The 24,997-nt window shown below is 40.4% G+C and overlaps 1 protein-coding gene across 1 annotated transcript in view; it reads left to right on the top strand.

Annotated features, from left to right (window-relative positions):
* Positions 1-24,997, top strand: part of ZBTB20 (zinc finger and BTB domain containing 20) — a 617,628-nt gene that overhangs the window by 49,682 nt on the left and 542,949 nt on the right. The window contains exon 2 of the mRNA XM_074974219.1: positions 18,496-18,589. The gene's annotated coding sequence lies outside the window, so the exon portion shown is untranslated. The remainder of the gene's footprint in view (positions 1-18,495; positions 18,590-24,997) is intronic.

Below are 24,997 nucleotides of genomic sequence, written 5' to 3'. Positions count from 1 at the left end.
CTGTGTGTGCTGAAACATTTGTTTTATATAAAGGTTATATTACCAGAAATACTGGACTGGGGCAAAAAGGGAATTTGAAAGAATGTGAGTTAAAGTCTGAAGATCTACCAAGTGCAGGTGGAGAGTTGTTCAAGGAACATTTAAGGCAACAGAATGTAGAGTCTGCCCAGTTAACGTCCAAGTATCCAAAAAGACAGCAGGAGTCAGCTGGGTTGTCATATAAAGCTGTAGAGAGTTGCAGAGGAACCAAAAGCACTGGAAAAGTGGCACTGAGACAATAAATGGAAGAGCTAAGCAGAAGAGTGAGAAATGCTAAAGAAAGTTAGAAACCGAGAAGCACAAAATTAATGATTTTTGTACCAGGACCACTTGTAATTGGGTTAATACTATCACTAGCACAGTAGGATGAAGATCTCTTCCCCTAGAATCATAACAGTTTGTAAAACACAGGCTATAGACTCCTGAGAAGAAGAGAGTTGAGGAAGTAGATGTCTGTGTACAGGGGGATGGGTGTATGGTCCTTAGGGTTGCCAAACCTCCTGGATTGTCTGGGAGTCTCCCGGTGGCTACTGAAACCAGTCCGGGAGAGTTTAATAGGCTGCTAAAAGTCCGGTCGGCGGCGCATGGCGGCTAAGGCAGGCTCCCTACCTGCCCTGGCTGTAGGAACCGTGGCCAATGGGGTGGTGCCTAGGAGCCAGACATGCCGGTCGCTTCTGGGAGCTGCCCAAGGTAAGCGCCGCCCGGCGGGAGCCTGCAGCCCTCACCCCCTCCTGATCCGCAACCCCCTCTCCCAGCCCGGAGCTCCCTCCCTCACTCAACTCCCTCCCAGAGCCTGCACCCCTCCCAGACCCCAACTCCCTTCCCCAGCCCTGAGCCCCCTCCCACACCTAAACTTCCTCCCAGAGCCTGAACTCTGAACCCATTCCTGCACCCCAACCTTCTGCCTCAGGCTCAGCCCGGAGCCCACTCCCACACTCTGAACCCCTTGGCCCCACCCCCCAGCCCAGAGCCCACACCCCTTCCCACACTCCAACCCCCTGCCCCAGCCCGGTGAAAGTTAGTGAGGGTGGGGGAGAACGAGTGATGAAGGGAGGGAGGATGGAGGGAGTGGGGGATGGGGCCTCGGGGAAGGGGCAGGAACAGTTGGCAACCCTAATGATCTTGACCTCACTGGATCTCATACTAGTTGCAGTCAGTTTTAAATAGATGTTGTTAGCAAGGTTCTAACCTGGTTTCACTGACCAAAGTGAAATGGGATTTTTATTTTTTCCTCATTAAACTGAGTTAATAAAATAGTGCTGTAGATTAGTTGGGGTGGGGATGGGAAGGCTAGACTGTTACGTGTTGAGGATGCATAAAATTTTGAGGGTTTTTTATTGTAAATCAAGACAGAGACCTTGTAGTTTGCTGCTAACAATCCACCAGGCTTCAAGTTTCACTCCACAAATACAGGTGTATTTAACTTCCTGTTAAGGATTCTGGGTGGTGCCATCCAACAGGTAATTTCCTGTACTGAAAAGTACTGTAATTAGAACTACCACTCGAGGACACGCAGCACCCTTTGTGTCCATATTACTGCATTGTAGAAATCATACTAGAAACAACTGTAGTGAAACACAGCTGTTGCTAGCAGTTTCCAATGTGGTAAGGAAGAAATGCAGTGGGGAAATGGTGAAACTGGAGAATTAAATGTTTGTAATAATTTTAATCAGAGACACACTTGCATATGTTGGACAAGGCAGAAGATGAAGTGGATGAACCACCCAGAATAGTCAAGCCCCTTTCACCCAAGAAATACATTGCATGGTGTGTCTCGTTGCTACTGGGAGTTTTACTTTTAAGGAAAAGGTTAATAACTTGTATTTACACAAATAATCCCATTTGTGGACAGCCAATAAGAAAGGTTCTGTGAAGTTGATTGTTCTAAAAATGTTCCACAATATTTCGTTAAATGCTGTGAAAGCTGTTTCAGAGCTTGGAAAATGACAGCATGACGGCAAACTCAAGGACACACAGTAAGAAGCATTGCAGTTAGCTACAGTCAGATTTAGAACAAATTAGCAACCCAGGCTAGTAGATGGCAAATTCTGCTCTTAAATTTTTGGGGAAAGAAGTCTGGGAACAGAGCACTAGAGGAGGAATATAATAGGCCAAATTGGAACAGTCCTATTTGAAAGTAATGATGGAAACAAGAAAATCTGGAGATATGCATTATCTTTTAAGTTCACTGTAATCCTTCACTATATACAGTGCTCCCTTTATGCTGTTATGTGTTTGATGGAGCACACAGTAAAGTTGCTATACTTCATTGCAATGTCTGTCTATATAAAGGACTGTCTCTGGTACACTGGCTCTCAGATCAGCTGTTTATATATTTTTTTAAAATGCTCCCATCTGTTAAATCAGACTTGTTAATATAGGTCTACAGGATTCAATAACATTAATGCTTTAAGTATCCAAATGAAATGTCAGAGTCCAATTGCATATACAGAGTTCAAATGTGGCAGTGTCCTGAATCCACCTCTACTACTAACAGGCCATTTAATAATCCGCATAAGTATCTATAGACATCTAAGTGTCTGGCTTGTGAGGGGCAGATGTACAGATGCACTTGCAGCATCAAATCCAAGCAGAAGCATTTCCACCACATTAAATTTTGGTCTGTTCTTTGGCTTTTCTGCCACAGCACAGTTAAGATTTGAGCCTTAAACGGAAATCTGATTTACTGTGGCAAATCTATGAACCCACTGATGTTCCCATTGAAGTCAAAGGCAGTCCATATTTCTGGAATCAGAATCAGGCCCTATGTGTCCTGCAAAACAGCTTGCCACTCCTCTACACTGCTTCCCAAACTTTGTAGGGTTTTATTATTTGGCATATAAGTAAGCCACTGATATTATTTTTTTCCTAGGGGCTATTGCAATTTATTCTTATAATGATCTGGTTGCAGTAAAGATATGTGACCCTGTTTTGACCCTGGCAATGACAGAGGGCTGAATGTAGGTTTTGTATATTACCTTTCTTGTTTCTACTCTTTTGTATCCATGTTTTTTTCATTTACATTGCATTATGAGAGGAAACCCTTGTCTTCTGTTGTGTTTTTCCCTACCACTCAAATTTTGCATCAACACAAAAGGTTTGTTCCTCTCTTGGTCCTCAGTGTTTGGCCATGTTCATTATGAAGTGTATCTGGAATACACAAATTGCAAATTATATATTAAATATCATTTCTCTAAATATCTTTCTCTACTGATATCTGATTTTTAAGCACTGTTTCTCAGTGTGTAGAAGCCCAATCCATGCACAAAAGTGTATTCAAATAAGCTTTACACATGTAATTTTATATTGATTTTTATTCCTAATTTACAGTGCACCTGTCTGAAGTGCTAGGTGCCCTACAGTAATTTAAAATACAACAGTTATGAATTAGATTACAAATAGACACAGGAAACACAAAGCAAATGGCTACATAGGATCATACAGTTGGATAATAATCCCACAATAATTAAAATAACCACGGTTGAGAATAATAATCCGTTTACTTGCCTTCATCCAACAACTAAACCCTTCCTCATCTCCCCTCCCATTGAAATCCCAAGAGAAAAGATGGATTTTGCAGCATATCTGGAACGTTAACAAATCTGGACTTTGTCAGTGTGAGCGAGTTCAAGAGTTGAGAACCCTTTCCAGTGAGCATCTTGCCATCATCTCCTGCTCATTTAAATTGATGGGGCTCCAACTGACCTGGAAATGCTGTGGTATCACATTGGGTGGTATGTATGTGTTTGGAGGGAGTCTCCTGTATAGCAGGATCCAAAACATTTAAGGCTTTATACATCAGACCCCCAAATTGTTGAAATTATGCATACAAATGGTGTTTTCAGGGTCTTCAAGATCGTCTATATGCATAAATACTGGAATGTATGATTGTAGTCATGCTATTGCTCCCAAAAATGTGGGTGTGCAGTTGTGCATGCAAGAGGGTCTTTTTTTAAAAATACAGGAATTTGTATTGTCAAAAATTGACCCAAAATGCCATTCACTCAAGAAGAGCAATGTAGTGGTCTTAAGCACAGACTGGGAGTTAGGATGCCTAATTTTTCCATCGCTGTCTCCTTTCACCTCTCTGACTCATTTTCCCGATTTGTAAAATCAGAATAATGCCAGCCTTAATAAAAGTGCTTTGAGATCCTGTGATGGAAGGAGGTAGTGTTATGTTATGTTATCATTGTTAACTGTCTTCTGTTGATAGCCCCTTATTTGTCAGGTGTCCAGACCTAAAAAACCCATTCTGTGTTAAAATTGAAATGTAACGTAAAAAATCTCTCTCTCAAACAAATTTCACCTTGTCTATTGGTAGAAGAATCTGATTCTATAATAACTGATAAGTAAACAGTCAAGCAATTATCTCTGGTACATACTGTAATTCATGTTTTAAAAATTGCCTAATACAGATTCCCCTTTTAAAAACAGAGCTATTTGGGTGTATCAGGGGCATGCTGTACTTCTAAAAAATCTGCCATTTGAAAGAGACTGTTTAACCTTTGCTCCAAGCTAAATAATAGATGTTATTCTCAGATAAATACAACATAGTCTATAGCTTTCTATCAAGTAATGTTTTATTTTATTTGAATGCCTTACTCCCTCACCCTGTCCAATCCGAAAACAAAAACCAAAGGAAAAAATGCATTGTAAATAAATTTAATGTTGTTGTCTAAATTAATAATTAAATAAAGTTAATATTTAAATAACTTGGCAATTATTAGCAAAAGTAGAAAGTTCAGCGTTTAAGAAATTCTCTTCCTCCCCTTAAACACTTAAAAATAAACAGTTAACAAATAAGCAGAATTCCTGTGTATGCTGTAGGTCTTGCTTCTCTGCGCATGCCTGAATGGGAAAGTTCCCTATGTTATGGGGCTGATGCAGACATCACTTGGAAAAAACTATTCCGCTCAGATTCTGATTTTCGTCATTGTTTGTAACTACCATGATGTGAAAAGGAGTAAAGGAGTGGTAGGAGAAGATGATTTTGAGGATCTATGGCAGTTGCCAGCTAGCCAGAACTCCTTATCTTGATTGTATTTTCGGCACTATAGAAAATTACCACTGACAAATTGGCAACTGAAGTGGGAATTATTAGGAGGTCAATGTATGAGAGTGTCCCTGTGTTAGACTAGAGCACCTCATGCACTTAGTGGCAAATTCTGGTCCCATGATCTCAGCCTGAGTTAATGAGCTGCGCACAAGGGAGAGTGAGAGGGAAATTCTGTTCTACTGTATATAAGTTTGCAGGCCCATCAAGAGAAATGTAATTATTTTCGGGCCCTGGTACATCATGTTTGCTGGAGCTCCACCCCCTTTATTTCTGGGGATATTTATAAAGCCGTTTTGGGGGACCCCCTGAACATTAGCCCCCAGTACAATTGTCCTCCCTCCCTTCCCCATCAGCCCTGTAGGTTCATATACTGCGCTTATCACCTTAGTAACTGAGTGCCTTGCAGTAGTGCATTAAGCAATGTGACTAATATCTGTCACGTGTTGTTTGTTCTGTCATCATCTCCCCAGTGGGAGAAGGATGTGCTGTGGAGTGTCAGGTTTTGGTAGGGTTATTTATTTAGTTTTTTTAAATAGTTGTTACTCTGTATTTATGTTAAACAGGGCAAGGTCAAACAAATGTGCCGTGCATTTAGAGCAGAAGGTGGTGAGGTTTGTGATGGTATTTAGTTCTTGGGGGAGTTCATTCCACAGTCTCGGACTGGCCCCAGGGAACATTCTGTCTCCTCCACAGACAAGCCTCCCCCTTATTTTAGAGAGTTCCATTGTGCCTAGGGTTGCCATCTGTCTAATTGCACAAAACCGAACACCCTAGCCTCGCCCCTTCCCCGAGGTCCCACCCCCCGCTCACTACATTCCCCCTCCCTCGGTGGCTCGCTCTCCCCCCACCCTCACTCACTTTCATGGGGTAGGGGCTTGGGGTGCGGGAGGGGGTGAGGACTCCAGCTGGGGGTGCGAGCTCTGGAGTGGGGGCTGGGGTTGAGGGCTTTGGAGTACAGGAGGGGGCTCCAGGTTTGGGGGGGGCTGAGGGCTGGGGCAGGGGTTGGGACTCGGGCTTACCTTGAGCGGCTCCTGGTCAGCGGCGCAGTGGCGGGGGCTAAGGCAGGCTGCCTGCCTGTCCTGACACTGTGTTGCATGCGCGCTGGAAGCAGCCAGCAGATCCGGCACCAGTAGTCGGGGGGGCAGGAGGGTCTGCGCACACTGCTCTCGCCCACAGGCACCACTACCCCAGCACACCCATTGGTTCCCGGCCAATGAGTGTGCTCAGCCGGTGCTCTCAGGGTGGGGAGCACTGGCGGTGCTGACGGGAGCCGCCAGGGTCCCTTTCAACCAGGTGTTCTGGTTGAAAACCAGACACCTGGTCATCCTAATTGTGCCAGAGGAGTGTGGTTAGACTCCTCTCACCATAAGCCCGGGAGCAGGGATGGAGGATGTCTTTAACTAATGCCCTACCTCTGATGCTTCTCTACTGTGACATGAACAACGCTATGAACATGGCTTGAGAACCCCGGACATACGACTTTGACCATAAACAGAGAGACATGATATAAGAGATAATCATGTGAGTTGAAGAGTGGTGTTTCTAGCAGCTGGCTCAACTCTAATTGCTAGGGTTATGATAAAAGAAAAGGAGTGCATCCGATGAAGCGAGCTGTAGCTCACGAAAGCTTATGCTCAAATAAATTGGTTAGTCTCTAAGGTGCCACTAGTACTCCTTTTTTGTGAATACAGACTAACACGGCAGCTACTTTGAAACCTGGGGTTATGATGAAGCATATAAGCTTGAACTTAATGCAGTACACTTCGCTGCTGTGTTCTAAATCAGGACCTGAATTCTTTCTGCATGTACTTCACTGATGCTTTTTGCCAGTAACTGAGCGAAGAAGATTGCACTTACACTCAATATTTGGCATTTCAGGAATCATCATTTGTTCATGTCTGGAGGGAGAAATTAATCCCTTTTAGGACTGAGAAAGTGACTAACTGTGAGTGAAAGCTCCAGTGTCCCATCATGTGACTTCATCAGTAACCTGTGCTTTTTAGGGAAATCTTTCTCATGACGTATGTGGCAACAGCACTAACATGTATTATGTAGTATTATATACTTAGAATGGAATCTTCTGGAGCAGCTCATTCTCTTGTTGTACGTGCTGGTATCTTTCATGCATGTTGTCCTGTTTTAGTAAGATGAGAGTATCTTTTTAGTTTTGTGTTAATCTGCTCTTTGGAGGGGCAGTTTGAAATGTTACTTTCACAATGAGTTCAGCACTCTCAATCCCTGTTATGCAGTTTAATACTGTAATTTTCACCTCTTGCAAGTCTATCTGAGAGTCAAGCATTTTCTCAACTCTGCAGATGCCTGATCTTTGTGTTCCCACAAACAGTGATCCAAACATTTCCCATTATTCTGAAAAGACATTTCAGCCCCAGCCAAGTTTATTTTTACTAGGACTCCCAGTTATTTCCTTTGTTGAATAGTAAAATTTGAGAGCAATGTCTGATAGCTGATTTTTATAAATTTTCTTTAGGATTTGCTGTGAATTGTTTTTTGCATTTATCATTTTATATTGGGGTTGAACCTCATGGACTCAACCATATTGAGGCCTCTTTGTGCTAAGTGCTGTACAAACCTAGAGTGCCTGTCTCAAAGTTCTTACAGCTTGAAAGACTATTTGGGGGCTGAAGTTAAAGATATTTTGCCACAGTCAGCATTAGAGATTTGTACATTGGGAACAGGTGAAGTAGCACTGGATGTCTGATGGTTATCTGATGGAAGTCGGGGCTCATGGTCTCACCACTGCTTGCTGTTGTGCTGTTACCTCAGGCAAGTCTCTTCATGTCTCTGCTTTTTTCATAATTTATAAAAAGTACATGCCTACTTCCATAGGCATCTTGTGAGGCTTCATTCAAACTTACAAGGTGCTTTGAGATCCCTGATGAAAGTCTTTATATAAAGGTGAAATATTATGTTTAGAAATGAAAACTGATGGGGACAGAGATTTATCACAGGAATTCCCGTGAAGCGTGTTTGTATTAATTAATCAGAAAGAAGGATGGCCTTGTTAAGGAGCTGAACTGGGACTTAGGAGATCTAAGGGCAGGTCTTCACTTAAAATGCTGTATCAGAGCAGCTGTACCACTGTAGCACTTAAGTGAAGAAGGGAGAGCTTCTTCCGTTGGCGAAGTTAGCTACCACTTCTACGGAAGGTCAATTATGTCAATTGGAAAAGCACTCCCGTCAACATAGAGCTGTCTAGCCGGGGGGGGGGTTAAGTCAATATAACAACGTCACTCAGGGGATGTGGATTTTTCACACTCCTAAATGACATAGCTGAACCAATATAGATATGTAGTGTACACCTGACGTAATTTCAAATTTCCACTGTGCCACAGACTTCCTGTTTGACCTTGCGCAAGCAACATAATCTCTTTGTCTGAGTTTCCCCTCTGGAAGTGTTAATGGAACTCCTTTTCTCTCACTATTTGTCTCTCCAGTCTATTTAGGCTGTATGCTCTTGGGGACTGTCTCCCACTATGTATTTATGCAGTGCATAGCACACTGGGGTCCTGAGCTCACTTGGTGCCCCTACATGCTACTAAAAAGAAAAAAGAAAAGGAGTACTTGTGGCACCTTAGAGACTAACCAGTGCAATACAAATAATTAATAATGATAATAATGTATATTCTGAAAATATAGTATAACATGATACAGTTCAGAAACTGTATCTACCTCTGGTTAGTCTAAAAGGATATAAAGCTAGTCAATCCATTAAACTGTTTTAAATATAAATCGGTGAAAGTCATATATATATATATATATATATATATATATATATATATATATATATATATATGAAGTTGCAGGAAATTATTAACATTTTGGATCACAAATATATATATAGAATTAATGCAACAATAAAAAAAATCCAGGAGATCCAAAGTTCATGTTTTTGTGGCATTCCCTAAGAAAACAGACTTCTTTATGTAAGAAAATATTTACACTAACAAGTTGTTAATTTAAAATAATATGTTATAACATTCATTGGAATGGGCTAAATTCATCCCTGGTGTAAATTCATTGACTTTAGTAGTGTTACCCTGCAAAGATGACTTTGACCCAATAAAATATCCATGGCTCTGCTGAGTGCTGACAAGGAATCCTAACCTGAAAAAGTAAATCCTCTTTTTGGGTTGTTTCCTTCATAGCTTGGATCTCTGTACACTTTGTGATATTGGTTCAAAAAAATATGGGACATTCTTGCCATGGAGAAATTTACTAGCTTGCAACATAATAAAAATAAGCAATATTTCACTATCTGGGCACACTTCATCCATGTCTTTGAACTGAATGATGGTGTTAATAAACCAGTCATCCCAATGTCCTTAAAACTGGATGAAATGTTAAATGAATGTTAATATTCTAAAATATCTCACTGACTTGATTGTCCAGGAATTGATGTTGATTATCACAATTGCTATTTTTATACGGGCATTAATTATTTTAATATATTGCATTGGGTTTGTGCTCATTCTTGTTACTTCATTTGTGTATACTGATTTTTACCCTTTCATGATATCAAAAATAAATAAATTGTATTGTTACAAGGAATTAATAAAATAAAGAGAAGCAACTCAAATCATGACAACATTTATTTCTATGCTGGATGCCACTGAATATTCAAAATTCACTGTGCCAGGGACCTGCATTAACTATGGTATTTTCCTATACTTACCTTAAGAGAAACCCATTGCAGTGGTTCAGTCACTGCAGAGTGGCAAACATTGAATTTTTAATGGTCCCTTCTGAATGTAAATGGAAAAGATGTATTTTCAGAGAGGTTTTGTAGATTTTTTTTCCTAGAGGAAATGTTAACAGAAATCCTTTATTGTAATTTTAGTATATGCCATTTTAATGTTATATGTGTGTGCACATGTTGGAATATTTTTGAAAAATTCAGAAAAGTACTTGGGGAAGAAAAAGAACGTGAAATTGTCTCTCTCTCTCTCTCTCTCTCTTTCCATCCTCCCCCCCCCCCAATTAAAAAAATGGTTTGCATGTCACTTGACAAGCATCCACTGCAGTTAATGAGAAAAGCTTTGGGACTGAGATTTGTCAGGGATTGTAATAAACAATTAGATTCCTTTTGTAAAATGGTACACAAATACCTTTACCCTGAGAAAAAGCCATTGCTGTTGCTGTGATCACCCAGTTTTGCAAGAAGACAAGGCTGCCGTTTGCTAAAGCTTGAACCTCTAGCTCAGCTGCACAACTCATTGTAAAAGGATTTATAAGTCTGTTGACAAGTTATGGCTTTCGAAATATAAAAATCTAAAGCATCATGGATGCTAGCAAGGCCTTCTCTATGGATGGCATCAACTTTCTTAACTGAGATGCCTTGGGTTTCAGAACCAGGACAGGACTCAACCCAGTATTTTACTGAGACTGTCTTTCCCTCACAGTGAATATTTACCTGCCTCAAGAGAATCTCAGAAAAACAAGAGTTTATAGAGAAATGTGAGTGAGGCATTTGCTAGAAGTCAAAGGTTATCTGCCTTTTTTCCGGCTTCAGAGAAACAGTCACTTAGTGTACCCTTTCCAAATCAAAAGTGGGTGGTAGAAGGTGCCGTCTCTTCAACCCATAATGGCTCGGTCATTTCAGAAACAAAAAAGATTCTAATGCAGATATTTGGCCAAATATATTCCTGGTATAATTCCATAAATCAGAAGAATCACATCATGGATGATTTTGTCCCACTGAGTTCAGTCCTTAGTGAGACAGAACTACAGAATGTCCTTGTCCCTGTGGACCTCAGAGTTGCCTGTCAGTTTGTACCTAATTCAGACATTTTTTTTAAGTACGAGGAGAGTGGAAAATAATATATTTTCTCATAATAAAGAAAACATATTTTGGAGTCATTTTTGAACAGCTTTACACCCAAAATGGCTGGGGATAGGTAGTTGGAATTTGGCATGGAAATAGTCCTCACTGAAGTGCTGTTTGAATATTCTGGGGAAGTTTGGTTTTGATTTGGCTGATTTCTGACCCTTTTGAAATTACATGCTCCTCATGCACTGGATATTTTTTACTGTCTTTTTTTCAGCTAAGTTTCCTCGTTTACATTAAGGAAGGTTGCATTACACATGAGCCTGTGGCTACCTTAAATGGCTTTAAGTGGCCTTAAGTCAAGGGCCTCCATTCCTCTCAGTCTGTTGAGATGAAAAAAGGTTAGGGGAAATCTGCTGTGTGCTTTGTTAGGTGCAGAGAATGAAGTTCCTTTGAATCTTAAGATCTCTGCAATGAGAAAATATACTTTGTCCCTTTCTCAGCTAGACAGCACGAAAGGTTCAGAGGAGAGGGTTTGTGGTTGAAAGTATTAAAAAAAAAAAAGCTACTGTTAAAATTGCTTGTATAACCTTAACTCTGCCCACTTGGGCCTATGAAATATAACATGGTCCCTAACTAAATAATTACATAGCATTTCTCAAATATCTGCAGTATATCCTATCATCTTTTTCTGCAGTCTTAGATATATGTGTAGCAAATGTTATTACTCTGTGAGTATCAAACATAATTTAATTTATATGAGAAGTATACAGTAAACTATTCTTATACAACATACTAAATATTAAACATAAAGCATAAAGTGACAATAAAATTTTGCTAGCATATGTAGGCCACCTAAAATAGCAGCTAAGTTAGGTCTGTAATTAACTGGCTCATCCCCTGAATTGCACCTAAGGAAGGCTGTGGTTGGAATAAAAATGTATAGTGCACGAGTATTGACAAAATTATTAAAATACAAAGAGAGAAGAAACCTCATCATATAACAAGTGTGAGACAATAAAATCATGCTGGATCATTATAACAAATAAGTAGAAAAGAATAAAAATATTACAAAATACCATGTATGTCTAAATGTGGTAAAAATGTTTTTTAAGAAGTAGCATGTGATCGTATTATTAAAGTTATATCATAAAGATATATCATAAAGGAGAGACAGAGTTAAGGTTCAGGGGCAAGTTTTAGCATTACTTGCCTTTTGCATGATTTACTGTGTACCTTCAGTTTGTATGCATATGTATTTTGTTGGACTAAGGCAAGGAGGAGGTGTCATGCCATCTCTTCCATTGAAAGCGTAGCTGGGAAAGGCCTCCTGCCAGTCAGAAGCACATTTGTTGAGTATAATGATTTATCTATTTACTATGATCTGGGCCCATCTGTAAAGGCAACCGGATGTGTGATGGCATGGTCTGCTAGAGAGGAGAAAAAATTGCTTTGAGATTTGAACACAGAAGAGCTCAAAGGGTACAGTCTATCCTCAGCAATCAATGCACAGTCCCATTTTCAGGAATGATGTTGTTACCCACCTAATTTCCCATATGCTCTCACAACATATCAGTATACTGTATTCCATCAGGACCTCATGGTAGACTGCTGGAGGTCAGTCCTAGCAGATTGCCTGATCTGATCCTGAGGGATATATGATGTTGACTTTTTTGCTTAAGGCGCCAACAAGAAGTTTCTTGCAGTAGGCTTAAGAACAAGAATGACCAAGCTGTAGAAGATGAAGATGAACCAAGATAAAGTAGATACAACTCATTCGTTTGTAGTAGTGAGATCAGTAAGCATTGCCATATGGCAGAAAGAGCTACTTCTTCTAACATTGAACAAGAAACTTTACTAGAATAAAGAAAACAGGGTTGTCCCTAAAGCTACTCTCTTTCTCTGTTTCATTTGTAGAACTTCTGTCACCTTCACCAGCTCCCCCTCCTGCCGTGCTTCTTGCTGCAGATTTAAAGAAACAGTGCATATAAACCTCACAGGAATCACGTTTTCACTCAGAGTTACTAGGCAGGAGCAAAGAGCTGATTCACTTGCAAAGTCTGGAATACAAATTGACTTTTAGTCCCATGCTTTAATACTCCATAGTGGAACTACTTGGAGGGTGGCAGCATGGGGTTAACAAGAGGCCTGTATTCCTTCTAAAAAATGCTGTATAAAGAAACTGTTTTTTGTCCTTAAAGAAAGCACGTATTTCATGCTCTAAAAGTCTGAGGTTTGTAGTTGAAAAAGATTAAGTAAATAATTCAGGATGTGTTGTGTTTACCTGTTAATAATTAAGCAGGTTAGACTGTGTATTTCTTATAGACATCGAGTTTTTATTTTATTTATTTATTTTATTTGGTTCATGTGGACTGATTTTTAAGTTAAAGAAGCTTCTGCCAAGAGGGAGATAGAGAAAAGGGGATACACAGAGCCACACAATAAACCAGTGTGTGTGGAGAAACATGCTAGCTGGAGAGAATGGGGAGAGGTTAGTTCGATCAAGAACCCTTGCTCTCTCCTTTCACTAGAGCAGCCCCTACTGTACATGGTGCTCTGAGAGAAATTTTCTTATGGTTCATAAAGATTTCAAGGAAGAAGCACCAGCTTTGACTCAGGATATTCAATGATAGTGAGTAAGGATAAAGGAAGCTTTCTTTGTTATGAGGTAAAATTGTAATTAGGTTTTTATTAACAGGGAGTCTCTTTTTGAGTGGAGGCAGTTTTAGCTCAAGCAAAGAAAATGACTGAGAAGATTTAATCTTGTCCAATATTGGAGATGGGATTCAAGTTTGCAGTAACAGAAGTATTCTGTGTCCTTTCTTGTCTGAATTGCATCTGGGTGAAAGGTGCTAGGTTGCCATCTCTGAAGTCTAAAATCCTCCTTGTCAACACAACAGGCCAATGTCAAGATATGCTTCCATTACCAACATATTTGATACTGCCCCTTGAGGAGCCAGACCCTGCAGTGGAAGATAGTTCCTTCCACATGGCCCATGCAATGCTTGGCATCTTTGCTGTCATTAGAAATGATCAGGCCAAATAGTGCTGATTTGCTCTTAGAAGGTGAATACTTAACTACTAAGAAATAGACTGAGATCAGCATTCAAGTAATTTTATGCACAGCATCTTATTACATTGAATCATTGTTGACACAGACTAGATTTGAAACTGTAACTTTGAGGGGGAAACTCCTACAGACTGCTACTAAACCTGTGAGCCATTTGGTACCCTTCTTCTTCATCCTGACAAAAGAAAGAGGTTTGTTTTATATGTTGTTTGTTTCCCCCTGCCGGGCAGCTGTCCACCCCACCATTAAGTCCTGATGTGCCAAAAGAAAATCAATCAATTGAATCTTTCAAACTGTTCATTTGGTCTTGGCAGAGGAAGATATCACTTGGTAGTTTTCACTCACCTTTCCCAAAGCATAGAGAAAGCACTCTGTTGTGAGAAAAGCCATTTGGAGTAAAGACAAAGCTGCTGAATTGTGAGAGTGATCTTTGAACTGTACATTAAAAACCAAAGATTTAAAAAAATGTTAATGTCAGAATTAACAGTCTGATTTTGTTGACAGTTGAGGTCTTCATATGTTATCATAGTATGATATGATTTATTTACCTATCTGCATTGGTACTTTCCTCTAAAGAAACATATATTGCAACTGGTGCCTCTTTCCAGGGCTTCCTTCCTACCTTGCTAATATAACATAAACACATTTCAGGTCTCATGTTTCAGACTCTGTTTTTCCTTATAAATTTAATTAAAGATTCAGTATGTAAAGATAATGGCTGGGTAGTATGGTGGACACTGCAAGTATTCTCTGATTCTCTTCCGCCATCATGGGGCTGGTGTTTTAACAGGTTTGGGTTTTTTTGGTCCTCTGGCCTGACAATTGACATAAGGCTTCCCCCAAGAAGGATATGGACAAACAGGCTTTTTCAGTTGGAATTTAGACTGGCACAGGGAACTGAATGGCCTGTTTCCCAAGAAATTGCTGAGAACAGACTTGTAACGCTGATCATTGTTCCTTTAAACTTCATATGTAAGCATACCAAACTTCCTCTCTTGCATCTGAGCCAAATTCAGATTCAATAGTTAATTGTCTTGTACTCAGCAGGTCAAGTCTACGTTTGGCAGTCTACTTGTTGAAATTCTCCAGACGCTACCATTGAACATGGTAGATTCACATTAGCCATTTGATAGTCTATTTTAAATTTTATTCAGTCAGAAAAGCTTAACTCCTGAAATGAGTTAGATGGATTTCAGTCTATTTCTCAGTGGACAAGTGTCCATACCAAAAAAATCATCACCACGGTTGGTAGTAATTGCCCTATAGTTTGTAGCCCCATAAAAGAGGCTGTATCAGCCATTGAGACTTAACTAGTCCACAGTCTAACCACTGAAAGTGGTCTCTCCAGTGAAAAGTTGAGGCATAGTGGTGAGCCTATGTTAGGAAATGTGTACTATATCTGTTCTCAAGCTAGAGGATTTCAACTCCAAAGCTGCATGAGTACTAAATTCACACAAACATCTTTTTTGAAAAGAAAGATCTTAACTCTGATGTATACTCCATTTTGGCAAAGTCTTCCTTTTACCTAATAGTCATGTTGAGTTGACTGATGTGTGAGAAGAGCCAAGTGATTTGCTTGTGGTCACACAGTGAATCATTGGCTGAAATCCTTTTGGTTCCTGTGTTCTTACCATGATCAATAGTGTTTCCCCCCAAAGCACTGAATAAAATGGTTTGCATGTATGATGACTGTGTTTGCTAGGTGAAGAATTGTGCTGAAGTGATACAAATATAATTGGAAATTGTATATGCTACTGAATACAGAATCTTAAAGGGAGAGAAGAATCCCCAATTACCATGCTCTAGGGTTCTACCCCATTTCAGTCATGCTGAAATCTCAGTAAACTCTAGGGCAAAAATAAATAACACAGATGTTCTTGAACTGAAAGGTTAAGCTTATCTCAGTCTCTCTTGGTCAGATTGCAGTTCATTGAATAAACTTTTTATCAGTACTGTAAGTAAAGGTCACAAGCATTTACCATTTATGGTTGATGTCAATTATGCCACTCAACTTATTTTGGTATTAGTATGAAAAGGAAGCAATGAAATATAACAAACATATAGTCTGTTACTGCTTGTGGGTGATAAATTCAGTTTAACACAGTATGTTACTGTTACCTATATGGACTATATCAATATATAACTTGCTTAGATTAATTGATCTCTGTTTTGTTATAGAACATTGACTGTTTAGGGATGTGCTTGGGTACCTTGTGTGCCTCCTGTGTTTGGGTGTATCTCGCTTCAATACGTTAATTATTTTAGAAATCAGTGAGTTCAGTTTATTGAGTTTGTTCTTGTAAAAACATTCATTTCCAGCAAATTACAAAGGCTGTGTGTTTGCCTGCTTGATGCCTATATGGGGATCATTAATGCCTTGCAACCTGGAAGTAGTAAGTCAAACATGAGAGAGTATTGCAAAATCTACTGAAAATTAACTTTTGATTACTATGTGGGACTTGATTTTGAAAGGAGACTCAGCCTGATCCCCTAAATAGCACTCACCTTTTTGCATCCCCATTTAACATTTTGTGGGTGCTATTAGATACTGAGGTATCCAAACGGTAAGATTTGTACCAGCAATTAACTGTGGGCACAGAAATATGGGAACATTAATTGTGGGTAAAAAAAAAATTTCACAAGTTAGGGCTGGCACTGAAAATCTAGCCAATGGCTTGTGACTCTGAACTGCTTGCCATTTCAGTAGGACTTTTTGTCTCAGCATCTTGAATACTCAGTGTTCATCACAAACGTAAAGTTTTGTTAACGTAAACCTAGGTTGTCAATTAAAATAGCAATTACAAAAACTATATAGCAAGAATGTTTACCATTAATATAATATAAACATTGATCAGTTAAGATATAGTGTAAGTAAAGACTGTAATACTCCATCTGTTTATGAGAAAATTCATACAGCAGAGTCTAATACCAGCCTTAGCTCTGTCCACAAACGTAACACATCACCTTTTGTAGTTATATGATGTTTCAGCTGCTGATGGAACAGAGACGAAAAGTTGAGATCCAGATCTAGATCCAAACCTTTTCAAAGTTTGAGCAGTTAGGATCCAGCCAGATTTAAGGTTGCAGTTGGAATGGCCAGTATGAATTTTTACACATTTTGTGTGTGCAATTGCATGGTTAATGTTGTTTATAAGCTGGCCATGAATATAACTGTTTTATAGTAGTTGGGAATTAGTTGTGTGTTCCCATGCCTTCCTACCATGATGAAAAACTCTAGTGCTGTAATCAGGTTGTTAGTACGGTGAATGTGTTAGACCTGCCAACCCTTCCCCCTAATTTTTCCCTCCAAAAAGGATGAGAGACTCTTCAGTGAATCATAATGGGGTTACTCAGCTTTGTGCTAATGCTATAGCTATATCATATTGAAGGTAGGGTGACCAGATGTCCTGTTTTTATAGGGACAGTCCCTTTTTTGGGGACCTTTTCTTATCTGGGCACCTATTAACCCCCCACCCCCTGTCCTGCTTTTTCACAGTTGCTATCGGGGTCATCCTAACTGAAGGTTCTTTCCAGGGGCTGTGTGAATTTTTGCTGACATAAAATTTTGGGAGGATTATTACTAACAAAAACTTAAGAAAAAAAATTCTCAGGACTTCAATGTAGTACCTTCTAAATGGCAGGGCTGTAATACTAGGCTAAGTAGCCCCATTGGACTCATCTGAAGAGTCTCAGGTGTTTGGGCAATGGAGAATTATTACCTTGCTTGGAGTGATGAGTTCTGAGCACCTCTGAAAATTGGGCCACTTTTATTTAGGTGCCTCAATATGGATTTAGGAACTTGGGCGGAGATTTTCAAAGGCACAAAGGGTAGTTAGGGACCTAACTCCCATTGCAAGTCATTGGGAGTTGTGTGTGTAATTCTCATTTGTGCCTTTGAAAATCTACCCCTAGTTTTTGGCACCCAGCTTTGAAAATTTTGGCCATTATGATAAGTAGTGCTAACAATTTTGATGCTATCTAGATATCTTAAAGTTTCCAGGTTAAAACAAAGTCTTTCATAAATTATATATGTATAATTATAAAGCATTAGACTCCAGTTCTTCAATTTTGAAAATGTGTGATGTTTAACTCCTGAACTATTAAAAGTATTTACTTGTAACTTTTCCCAAAAATGCTACTGAAAGGCAAGAGTAAGTGGTATAATTTTGGTTAAAACAAGTGTTTGTTTTGTCCCTAATGATGATAAAACCCCACTTTAACGACGAAATGAAGGGATTTGTAGCCTTGGAGTCTCTGTGAATGCCTCCATAATATGATATTCATGTGCAACTTTTTCCCTATAAAGTACATGTGTGGTGTGATGTTTTCGTTACTAGTGCTTCTTGTTTACATGTTCTTCACCTGCATGCTGAATGTGAATGTGTAGGACTTTGTTTTGTCTTATTCCAGCAGATGGATATATATTGATATATACACAGTAAGCCACCTACTTCTCCAACTGAACACTGAGTCATTTGAACGTTATGAAAACTCAAGGTGTTGTCTGAGTAAATCCCTAAATATAAGCATTTCTTTTCTTTACAGCAGCATAAAAGAGAAGTGTTAGGAGCTGCTCTTAACCCTTTTGGAGTTGGAAGAGAAAAGGTAACATTAAGCAACATTTTCTGGATATTTAAAGGTACACATTGTATCTACTTGAAAATGCTATTTACCTAGCACACTCAGGCTGAGGTTTTTAGAGAGCTCAAAAATGAGAACTTTGAAGAACTGGAGGGATGCTGGGGCAGGAGAAAGAGAATAAAAAAATTACAAGAACTTTTTGGAAACTTCTGCAAATTTTGGCAGAAATTATGCAAGAACAGATTATAAATTGGAAACCACCATAAACATTAATATATATAATTTACAAAATACAAGTTCACAAATATTAGGAACTCAGTGGGATTTTCTGAAGATTGATCATGGTGCAATAATAATATATATGTATGTATTTAAGTTTTATTAATTCAGTAAGACAAATGTTGCATCTCCTTTTTCAGTCAAGAATCCTTCAGTGAGAGTTTTGTCTAACTGAGGAGTGAGTAAGGTCTAAACAACTAATTAAAATATTCAGTCATTTTACTACTGTGTATAACAAAGCACTGGCAATATTAAAAACTGATAATCTTCCTACTTATTAAAATGTGAACTTTGTAAATACAATGTAGTTTTGCATTTTCTATCATTCATCTTGAAGTACATTAGTAGAGGTGAAATATTTTCCAAAAACTTTCATTTGAATTTCTAAAGGACTGACTTTGATTGTGTTCCTGTCCCTTTTAACAAATATTTGAGTGAGCAAATTTACAAGCAGGACTGTCTGTGAAAACACATATTTTAAGCAAATATTAGAGAATATTCACAGAAAGGAACTTTTGAATGATCATTCATAAGTATTTGCACTTGAAACAAGATGCTCAGAGGTACTCATCCTGTCCGAAAACAGAAACATGATTTATTTGTCCAGTCAAAACATCTTGTCTTTTGAATGTAAGTGTTCGTAATTATCTGCTCACAAATGAATTACAGACTACAAATTATTCAAATAATTTTCAATAACAAATTCAAGAGAATAATGCATAGATAATTCAGGAGCATATTAAAAAGTATAATTGGTTAACTATACTGTTAACTGTGACACTCTGGTTACCTTTCCCAGACCTTAAGAAGAGCTCTGGGAAGCTTGAAAGCTTATCACTTCCACCAACAGAAGTTGGTCCAATAAACTATATTACCTCACCTACCTTATCTCTCTTAAATTATCAGTCCTTTGCCCTGCTGTAATTTGCATTTGCAGCATAAATTTCCACTGTTTTAGAAGTAAGGGCCAGACTGTGGCCTGGTACTGCATTGTTGTACAGGGTCATAAACAGGGGGAAGACCCACTTCCTCCCCTCCCTCCCCCCCCCCCCCGACTAGGTTTGCCAAGCATCCCGTTTTCGACCAGAACACTCGGTCAAAAAGGGGCCCTGGCAGCTCCGGTCAGCACCGCTCCCAGAAGCGACTGTCATGTCCCTGCGGCCCCTAGGTGCAGGTAAGATCAGGGAAGCTCCATGCCCTGCCCCTGCCCTGAGTGCCACCTCTGCAGCCAATGAGAGCTGCGAGGGCAGTGCCTGTGGGCGCAGGCAGCGTGCACTCCTGGCCACTCCTCCGCCTAGGGGCTGGACATGGTGACCGCTTCCGGGAGCAGTGCAGAGCCAGGACAGGCAGGGAGCCTGCTTTAGCCCGCTACATCACCGACTGGGAGCCGCCTGAGGTAAGCACCGCCTGGCTGGAGCCCATACCCTGAATCCCCTGCCCTGGGTCAGAACCACCTCCCACACCCTAACGTCTTCCCAGACCCTGCACCCCCACCTACACCCCAACCCCCTGCCCCAGGTCAGAACCCCCTCTCACACCCAAATTCCCTCCCGGAGCCCACACCTCACATCCCCCCATGCACCCCAACACCCTGCCCCAGCCCTGAGCCCCCTCCTGCACCTAAACTCCCTCCTGGAGCCTGCACCCCACACCCCCTCCCACACTCCAACCCTCTGCCCCAGCACTGAGCCCGCTCCTGGAGCCCACACCCCCTCCTTCAAATCAACCCCCTGTCCCAGCCCAGAGCCCCCTCCTGCACCCTGAACCACTTATTTCTGGCCCCACCCCGGAGCCTGCACCCCAATCTGGAGCCCTCACCCCTTCCCACATCATCCCAACCACCTGCCCCAGCCCAGTGAAGCAAGTGAGTGAGGGTGGGGGAGAGCGAGCCATGGGGGGAGGAGGGCTGGAGTGAGTGGGGGGTGGGGCAACAGAGAAGGGGTGGAGCAGGGGCAGGGGGGCGGGACAAGAGTGTTCAGTTTTCTGCAGTTAGAAAGTTGGCAACTCTAACCCTGACTCTTATACATCTTGGCTGCAGATGGGTATAGAGAGAGGGAGAGCCGGGTCTGCATGGTTGGTATGTTTTGTCAAGAAAGGGCCAGAAAGGGAATTGGAAATGGGGGGACCCTACATTTCTTCTCCCACCTTTGGTGGCTGGTCCATGGAAGAAGCTGATAATCTGTTAAATTGCTGTAGTGAGTTACTTTCCCCAGGGACAAGGCAGGGGATTTAGACTTTGAAAGACAATTCTTTTCCTGAGCTCCCTCTGTGGGGTGGTTGCATCTGCTCCTCACCACTATGCAAGACTGTGCCTAAAGACTCATTCTAGTCCTATGTATTTAATTGTTGCTAACAAAATTTGTTGCAAAAATAGGCCCCAATCCTGCAAAGTCTTACACATGAGCTTCTCTTCAGGCACAGTGAGTTGTCCTATTGAACTCAATAAGACTAATCACAGTGCTTAAAGTTAAGCAAGCATTTAAGTGTTTGTAGAATCGGAGACATAGTTTTTTATTTCTTTTTTGCTGAAAGTGTGGGAAAATATTTGTTAAAATGTGTTAGGTTTATGGGATCTTCTGCAATCATCTGGCAGTTTGAGAGAAGCAAAATTCGAATTTCTATTTATCCACAAAAATCCACAGTTTTGGTAGGTCCTTAACTGTAAGGCATGAAGAAGAATGGACTGTTATCATTTTTCTTTTTACAAGCACTGTCAAACCTTCCAGCTAGAAAAAGATGGGTCGTATAATTTATTACAGAGAAGTAAACTGCAGATTACATTGCACGAAGAAGGGAGATAGAAGATCCAACAGACGTGTGTGTGTGTGTGTGTGTGTGTGTGTGTAGTATAGAGTGTGTACATAAGTGTGGTATGGAGTGTGTGAACTCTCGCTTATAATTTCTTCACATTTGGGCACACCTCAGACATTTTACTTAGTAACAAGAAATGCAGATTGTTCAGGAGCCAGCAGCAGTTCTTTCAGATAAGATTTTTAAATCAAACCTCAGCAACAACTTGTATTTTAAAGCAAGCAATCCAAAGATCTGGGCACCAACTGTGGCCAACATAGTGCAGAATTGTTTTCCCGCCCCTTTAATTCTCCCTGCTTTTATCTCTCTAATTACAAGGAGCACAGTTTCAGTGTAGATGAGCTATTAATCTATATGGAAGTATGATCAAAGAGCAGGAATACTTGTTGAAAACTGGAAGATTTCTGGCATTTGAAGCTGCCCAGGGAAGATGTCTTCTGGTTTTCCAGATGCATCTAAACAATTTTCCCCTTGATTTTTAAGACCCCAGTATGCTGCAGGGGTAGGTGGAGTGAACTCCTAATTCACCTGTTTCCCTATTTTTATTTTTTTTGGGATAAATGGAATGTGTGGTTTAATTTGCTACACAAATTACAGAAACCTTAATGAATACTACCTATGATTGGGTGACAAGTTTTTACCTGGTTTCAGAGTAACAGCCGTGTTAGTCTGTATTCGCAAAAAGAAAAGGAGTACTTGTGGCACCTTAGAGACTAACCAATTTATTTGTGCATAAGCTTTCGTGAGCTACAGCTCACTTCATCGGATGCATACTGTGGAAAATACAGAAGATGTTTTTATACACACAGACCATGAAAAATGGGTGTTTATCACTACAAACGCTACAGCTCACTTCATCGGATGCATACTGTATAAACACCCATTTTTTCATGGTCTGTGTGTATAAAAACATCTTCTGTATTTTCCACAGTATGCATCCGATGAAGTGAGCTGTAGCTCACGAAAGCTTATGCACAAATAAATTGGTTAGTCTCTGAAGTTTTTACCTGAGATCCAGAACAGAACATTTTCAAAGTTTAGAGATATTTGGATCCAGGGCTTTTGTTTGGCTTTATATACCGGGGGGGGGGGAGGGGCTGTGAAGTACAAATTGGAATCCAAACCTTTGGGGTGCTCTGCTCTGGTGTCCTGTGTCAAAATGTAAACATGTGATAACATTTCAAGGTAAGAAAATACTGCACAAGTCTCCAAGCTCAATACCTCTTTCCTTCTGCTCCCTCCTCTGCAAATGTCTGCAGATAACAATGTCCAACCCCCTACACTCTTATGTCTTCTAGGGGATGACTTTATGACATGTGCATCAATTAACCAGTTGGCTAGATGGGCCAAAGACAACAGTTAGCAAGGGGCAGCATAACATTGTGTGTGTGCATGTGTGAGAGAGACAGAAAGAAAGATTTGACTGTTCAGATGATTTTTATAAAAGGCTTCTATTTCCATTCTGATTATCAGCCTCAATTGTGTATTTCATTGTGACCCTCTGAATTCTCCCCCGTAACTTGGTCACTGTGTCCAATACATCCATATGTACAATAGACATGAAATCTCACTTAATCATTTCCCTGCCATTGCATGCACCTCAGGTATTGATGCACCTGGGTCCCTCCTGTTCTCTGCCTGTGGCATACAATAGTTTAGTTTCCTGAAGATTGTAATCCTTTGGTCTAATTGTGGTTGTTGGGTTTGCTGTGGGGGTGGCAGCCTGTGATATACAGGAAATCAGACAGACTAGGTTATTTGGTGGTCCTTGTGGCCTTAAGCTCTATGGCAATGAAAGATGACAATTTGCTGTTGTCGTTACCATTCTCCTATGGGTGGGTTTTTATTTCCTGTATTTAGGTATAGTGGGCAGGAGCAACATTTTAGGCTTCTCCAAAGGCAAGAGAAAGGGATTATTTATTGCTCTGTTTGTGATCAGAATGAGATAACCTGGCCATGTAGGACAAATCCCATCATATAGTGCTCTTCAAGAGATACCATTGGCATAGCAGCTTCCAGATTCTCCAACAATGCTCCTTTTGAAAAGTGGTTTCTAAAATCCTAATTTTTTCCTTGAGCAAATTTGAGACAGAGCATATACAACAGAACATTTTGTTATAATAACTAGTTCTAGAAACTACTTCTGTCTTGTGGATTCTTCACTCCTCTCCATCCTAACACTGCCTCTTTAAAATCATTAAAGTAAATGAATAATCCACACACAGAGCAAAGCCTTTCAGAGGGAGAGAGTTTGTTGAAGGAAGAATTTGCTTTTTTGGTAAATAGTTTCTTTCAAGGTCTTGTTGAATAAACAGCCAAAGCTTCTGTTCGAAAATAAAAAAGAAAGCTGTAACTTAGAAGTTTGCCTATGTAACTCTGCATAGCTGTGCAAAGTTAAATCACTGACAAAGCTAGAATAGGGTAGATTGACTCCACCTTCCTAACACTGGCGATCAGACATTAGTGCTGGGTGTCTGTGCTCTGAGATAACCCTGGGACAAGTACAACTGTTTTTGTGGTGGGATTCCCCTTTAATGTACTGCTTTATAATTCTTAAAAAGCCCTCGGTGGAGAGGTTGCACTAAGGGTTATGAATTCCCTGATTTGGCTTTCTTTGCTTGTCTTCCTTTTGTTCCTTAGTTGGCTATGAGCTGCAGGTAAAAAAACAAAGTGAAGAAGAGTGGCTGTGATATGTTTAGTTTTGGCTGACCAGGGTTAGAGGCATCCACAGACTATCCCCTCAGTTAAATAGACACGCTTTGACCATCTGTTCAAGCCCTGGCACCATAGCCATGCCTATCAACATTGATACTTGCCAGCTACTGTTAAAGTCCTTCACTTGCAGCAGTGTAGGGAGTAATTCTAGACAGGTAGTATCAATAATGTTGCTACATATAGTTAGTAAATAGTGATACTGGTATTTGTCACATCCTGTAAACACCAGGTATGCCAATATAAAGGGAATGTTGTCATCCCTGCAGATTTGTTCCTCATATGCAAGATGGAGAAATCGGCTTCTTACTTTTGCTGGCACTGGATTTTGCTGTTTTTCCTACCTTGGCTGGTTCGAAGCATCCAGCCAAGATTGGCAAGACTGCCTTATGGGGAGAGGCCACCAGCATTGCTGTGGTGGCTGCTGCTGTTCTACCTGCCATGAATAATAGCCCAGTGCGCTAGTTAATCATTACATTGTAACTTTTTCCTGTTCCCTCATAACTGATCACTGCCTAGGGAACATGGGCAACCGCAGTCGGGCCGCCGACACAAAGTTCAGCATTGTGTGAGTGTGTATTTCTGTTTACACATGTACATATACGCGGCATTCTTCAGCATATGTTCCGGTAAAGCTAATAGATCTGGGCAAGTCTCTGTCAGC

This window comes from Natator depressus, chromosome 1 (genome assembly GCF_965152275.1).
Source record: "Natator depressus isolate rNatDep1 chromosome 1, rNatDep2.hap1, whole genome shotgun sequence".
NCBI lineage: Eukaryota > Metazoa > Chordata > Testudines > Cheloniidae > Natator > Natator depressus.
The sequence above is the reverse complement of the archived record's forward strand: the minus strand, read 5'-3'. Positions and strand labels throughout refer to the sequence as shown.